The following is a 6,318-nucleotide window of genomic DNA, read 5'->3' as shown; positions in this document are numbered from 1 at the left end:
GGACTGGCTGCAGAGCTTGTGCCCAAGGTCTGCTCAGAACACAAACCCAGACAGACCGGAAGGAACCCGAGTCACTGGGCTGACGGAGTTCCTGTGTGCCTGGTCAAGCTGGTCCCAGTTACTCCTAGTGTTGGGACAGATGTTGGTTCCTGCTCACCTTGATCCTGGGTGTGTCAGAGCGCCTGGGAGTGGAGCTTCCTCTGGGTGTTGTGGGACTGGCTGTGGAGCTTGTGCCAGGAATGCTTATTTAGTCTCCTTGGAATGGGAGCAGAGGGTCAAGAATGGTCTGCTATAGTGCCTGATGAAGTTGGGGACTGGGATAATGGAGTTGGGGGAGGGAGATGAGGAAGGGAAGGTCTGTGGGATCAACTGGAATTGTGGTGTAATGGCCAAAGAAGGCTTCAGCAGATGTTCTGTTGTAGAACTAAGGAGGCTGAGGGATTGCTTTAGAGGAGGGGGGACTGATAAAGGTCTTTAGGTAGCTTACTTGTTTTCTGTGGACTGCTCAGCTGATGTATTTCCAGGGAATTCCTGATAGCATTGGAGGCTTGGATACTAGGATGAATTGCAAGAAGAAAGTTTGGAGGGGAAAGTCTTCATGATTTGTTGGGAATGGAGTCAGACAGTAAAGAATTACAACATCTGGTGTTCTGCAACAGAGCTGGGGATGGGAATGGAGGATTGGATCTGGACAAGCTGAAGGAGAGGTAAAGACCTGCAACCTACTTGCTTCCCTTAAGCAGGGCTTTTAAACAGGCTGCAGAAGCAGCAGAGCTGCTGGGACAGGGTCCTTTCTACCTTCATCTAAACTAGGAGGTGTACCTGTTCCACAGCCCTAGTACAACTTTCCTGCCAGGGGAGAGGAGGTCTCCAGAGAGTACTCTGACCCTGGGACTCAGGCAAGATTGCCATTTTCTCTCTGGTGACTTTCTAAGGCAGCACTAGCCAGGAGGCACAAGCCACAGAAGCAGTAGAGCAGAGGGGAAAGGGTCCTTCATTCATCCATCTGAACTCAGGCAGGATGGCTGATCCATAGCTCTCTGCACACGGGTCATTAATCTGATCTTGATTTAACTTTGGTATCTGGTATCTGTCTAGAAAAGTGTCCATTTCATCCAGGTTTTCCAGTTTTGTTGAGTATAGGCTTTTGTAGTAGGATCTCATGATTTTTTGGATTTCCTCAGTGTCTGTTGTTATGTCTCCTTTTTCATTTCTGATCTTGTTAATTAGGATACTGTCTCTGTGCCCTCTAGTTAGCCTGGCCAAGGGATTATCTATTTTGTTGATTTTCTCAAAGAACAAGCTCCTAGTTTGGTTGATTCCTTGTATACTTCTGTTTGTTTCTATTTGGTTGATTTCAGCCCTCAGTTTGATTATTTCTTGCCTTCGACTCTTCTTGAGTGATTTGCTTCTTTTTGTTCTAGAGCTTTCAGGTATACTGTCAAATTGCTGGTGTATGTGCTCTCCAGTTTATTTCTGGAGACACTAGAGCTATGAGTTTTCTTCTTAGGACTGCTTTCATTGTGTCCCATAAGTTTGGGTATGTTGTGGCTTCATTTTCATTAAACTCTAGAAAGTCTTTAATTTTTTTCTTTATTTCTTCCTTGACCAAGTTATCATTTAGTAGAGTGTTGTTAAGCTTCCACATGTATGTGGGCATTATATTGTTTATGTTGTTATTGAGGAGCAGCCTTAGTCCATCACCATGGACTAAGGTGATCTGATAGGATACATGGGATTATTTCAACCTTCTTGTTTCTGTTGAGGCCTGATTTGTGACCAATTATATGGTCAATTTTGAAGAAAGTATCATGAGGTGCTGAGAAGAAGGTATATCCTTTTGTTTTAGGATAAAAAGTTCTATAGATATCTGTTAAATCCATCTGTTTCATAACTTCTGTTAGTCTCACTGTGTCTTTGTTTAGTTTTTGTTTCCCTGATCTGTCCATTGCAGAAAGTGGGGTGTTAAAATCTCCCACTATTATTGTATGTGGTGCAATGTGTGTTTTGAGCTTTAGTAAGGTTTCTTTTATGAGTGTAGATGCCCTTGCATTTGGAGCATAGAGGTTCAGAATTGAGAGTTCATCTTGGTAGATCATACTGTACTGGCTGGTTTTGTGTGTCAACTTGACACAGGCTGGAGTTATCAAAGAGAAGGGAGTTTCAGTTGGGGAAGTGCCTCCATGAGATCCAGCTGTGGGGCATTTTCTCAATTGCCCCTTGTGGGTGGTGTCATCTCTGGGCTGGAAGTCTTGGGTTCTATAAGAGAGTAGGCTGAGTAAGCCAGGAGAAGCAAGCCAGTAAGAAACATCTCTCCATGGCCTCTGCATCAGCTCCTGCTTCCTGACCTGCCTGAGTTCCAGTCCTGACTTCCTCTGGTGATGAACAGCCATGTAGAAGTGTAAGTTGAATAAACCCTTTCCTCCCCAACTTGCTTCTTGGTCATGATGTTGTGCAGGAATAGAAACCCTGACTAAGACAATTATGTAAATTTGGTTTTGTCATGGAATACTTTGGTTTCTCCATCTATGGTAATTGAGAGTTTTGCCTGGACTGGCATTTGTGTTCTCTTAGGGTCTATATGACATCAACCCAGGATCTTCTGGCTTTCATAGTCTCTTGTGAGTAGTCTGGTGTAATTCTGATAGGCCTGCCTTCATATGTTACTTGACCTTTTTCCCTCAGTGCTTTTATTTATTTATTTATTTATTTATTTATTTATTTAAAGATTTATTTTATTTATTTTATGTGTATGAGTACAGTGTAGCTATACAGATGGCCGTGATCCATCATGTGTGTGGTTGCTGGGAATTGAACTCAGGACCTCTGCCGGCCTGCTCGCTCTGGCATAATTCACTGTAGCTGTCTTCAGACACACCAGAAGAGGGCGTCAGATCTCATTACGGGTGGTTGTGAGCCACCATGTGGTTGCTGGGATCCGAACTCAGGACCTTCGGAAGAGCAGTCAGTGCTCTTACCCGCTGAGCCATCTCGCCAGCCCCCTCCCTCAGTGCTTTTAATATTCTTTCTTTGTTTTGTGCATTTAGTGTTTTGACTATTATGTGGCAGGAGGAATTTCTTTTCTGGTCCAGTCTATTTGGAGTTCTATAGACTTCTTGTATGTTCATGGGCATCTCTTTCTTTAGGTTAGGGAAGTTTTCTTCTATAATTTTTTTGAAGATATTTACTGGCCCTTTAAGTTGGAGGTCTTCACTCTCTTCTATACCTATTATCCTTAGGTTTGTTCTTCTCATTGTGTCCTGGATTTCCTGGATGTTTTGGGTTAGGAACTTTTTGCATTTTGTGTTTTCTTTGACTGTTGTGTCCATATTTTCTATGGCATCTTCTGCACCTGAGATTTTTTCTTCTATCTCTTGTATTCTCTTGGTGATGCTTGCATCTATGGTTCCTGACTTCCTTCCTAAGATTTCTATCTCCAGAGTTGTCTCTTTTTGTGATTTCTTAACTGTTTCTACTTCCATTTTTAGGTCTTGGATACTTTTGTTCAGTTCCTTCACCGGTTTGATTGTGTTTTCCTGTAATTCTTTAAGGGATTTTTGTGTTTCCTCTTTAAGGGCTTCTACTTGTTTACTTGTAATCTCCTGTAATTCTTTAAGGGAATTTTGTGTTTCCTCTTTAAAGGCTTGTACTGCTTTACCTGCGTTCTCCTGTATTTCTTTAAGGAATTTATTCATGTCCTTCTTAAATTTCTCTATCACCATCATGAGATATGATTTTAGATCCAAATCTTGCTTTTCCGGTATTTTGGGATATCCAGGACTTGCTGTGGTGGGAGTACTAGGTTCTGATGATGCCAAGTAGTCTTGGTTTCTGTTGGTAAGATTCTTGTGTTTGCCTTTTGCCATCTGTTGATATCTGGTGTTAGATGTTCTTGCTGTCTCTGGTTGGAGCTTGTTCCTCCTGTGGGTCTGTAAGCCTGTGTCAACACTTCTGGGAGATCAGTTCTTCTCTGGTAAAACCCGGATGCAGATAGCTGTGGATCAGTAGTCCTTCCTGAGTCCTGGGGTCAGAGCACACCCTGGAGACAGGCTCTCCACTTGCAGGAAAGGTTCAGGGAGGGCTGTGGATCTGTTGTCCCTCCTAGGTGTAGCCTGAGGTAGAAAGGATCCTGTCCCAGCTGCCTTGCCACTTGTGAAGCGTGTGCCTCCTGCCTTGTCCTGCCTTAGAATGTCACTAAAGAGGAAATGGAGACCTCACCGATTCCCTGGGTTAGACCACTCCCTGGAAGCAAACATTCCACTTTCGGGGAAGGGGCAGAGAGGGCTGTAGATCCACCGCTGTCACTCCTAGGTGTAGATGGAGGTAGAGAGGATCCTGTCCCTGCTTCCCTGCCTCTAGTGCAGAGTTTTATTAGACCTTCAAAGAAGACCTAATGCCAATACTCCTCAAACTATTCCACAAAATAGGAGGTACTCTACCCAATTCATTCTATGAAGCCACAATTACTCTGATAACTAAACCACACAAAGACCTAACAAAGAAAGAAAACTTTAGACCAATTTCCCTTATGAATATTGATGCAAAAATACTCAATAAAATTCTTGCAAACTGAATCCAAGAACACATCAAAACGATCATCCATCATGATCAAGTATGCTTCATTCCAGAGATGCAGGGATGGTTCAATATATGGAATTCATCAATGTAATCCACTGTATAAACAAACTCAAAGAAAAAAACCATATGGTCATCTCATTAGATGCTGATAAAGCATTTGACAAAATCCAACACCCTTTCATGAGAAACATCTTGGAAATATCAGGAATTCAAGGCCCATACTTAAACATAGTAAAAGCAGTATACAGCAAACCAGTAGCCAACAAAAAACTAAAAGGAGAGAAACTTGAAGCAAGTCCCACTAAAATTAGGGACTAGGTAAGGCTGCCCACTCTCTCCCTACAAATTCAATATTGTACTTGAAGTCCTAGCCAGAGCAATTAGACAATAAAAGGAGATAAAAGGGACACAGATTACAAAGGAATAAGTCAAATTATTACTATTTGCTGATGGTACAATAGTATATTTATGTGACCACAAATATTCCACCAGAGAACTGTTAAACCTGATAAACAACTTCAGAAAAGTAGCTGGATATAAAATTAACTCAAGCAAATCAGTGGCCTTAATCTACACAAAGGATAAACAGGCTGAGGAAGAAATTAGGGAAACAACACCCTTCACTATAGTCACAAATAATATAAAATACCTTGGTGACTCTAAATAAGTAAGTGAAACACAAGAAATTCAAGTCTCTGAAGAAGGAAATTGAAGGAGATCTCAGAAGATGGAAAGATTTCTCATGTTCATGGATTGACAGGATCAATATAGTAAAAATGGCCATCTTGCTAAAAGCAATCTACAGATTCAATGCAATACCATCAAAATTCCAATTCAATTCTTCACAGACTTGGAACGAGCAATTTGCAAATTCATCTGGAATAACAAAAAACCTAAAATAGCAAAATGTATTCTCAACAATAAAAGAACCTCTGGTGGAATCACCATCCCTGACCTTAAGCTTTACTACAGAGCAATTGTGATAAGAACTGCATGGTATTGGTACAGTGACAGGCAGGAGGATCAATGAAATAGAATTGAAGACCCAGAAGTGAACCCACACTCTTATGGTCACTTGATCTTTGAGAAAGGAGCTAAAACCATGCAGTGGAAGAAAAGACAACATTTTCAACAAATGGTACTGGTTCAACTGGTGGTTAGCATGTAGAAGAATGCAAGTTGATTCATTCCTATCTCCCTGTACAAAGCTCAAGTCCAAGTGAATCAAATACATCCACATAAAACCAGATACACTGAAAGTAATAGAAAAGAAAGTGGGGAAGAATCTCAAACACATGGGTACAGGGGAAAATTTCCTGAACAGAACACTAATAGCTTATGTTCTAAGATGAAGAATTGACAAATGGGACCTCATAAAATTACAAAGTTATGCCTAGACATATACCCAGAAGATGCTCCAACATGTAATAAGGACACATGCTCCACTATGTTCATAACAGCCTTATTTATAGTCGCCAGAAACTGGAGACAACCAAGATATCACTCAATAGAGGAATAGATACCCAAAATGTGTTACATTTACACAATGGAGTACTACTCAGCTATTACAAACAATGTATTTATGAAATTCTTATGTAAATGGATGGATCTGGAGAATATCATCCTAAGTGCGGTAACCCAATCACAAAAGAACGCATATGGTATGCACTCACTGATAAGTGGATATTAGCCTAGAAGCTTATAATATCCAAAATACAATCCACAAACCACAAGAAACTC

This window comes from Mastomys coucha, unplaced genomic scaffold (genome assembly GCF_008632895.1).
Source record: "Mastomys coucha isolate ucsf_1 unplaced genomic scaffold, UCSF_Mcou_1 pScaffold15, whole genome shotgun sequence".
Taxonomy (NCBI): domain Eukaryota; kingdom Metazoa; phylum Chordata; class Mammalia; order Rodentia; family Muridae; genus Mastomys; species Mastomys coucha.
This window is presented reverse-complemented; position numbering follows the sequence as displayed.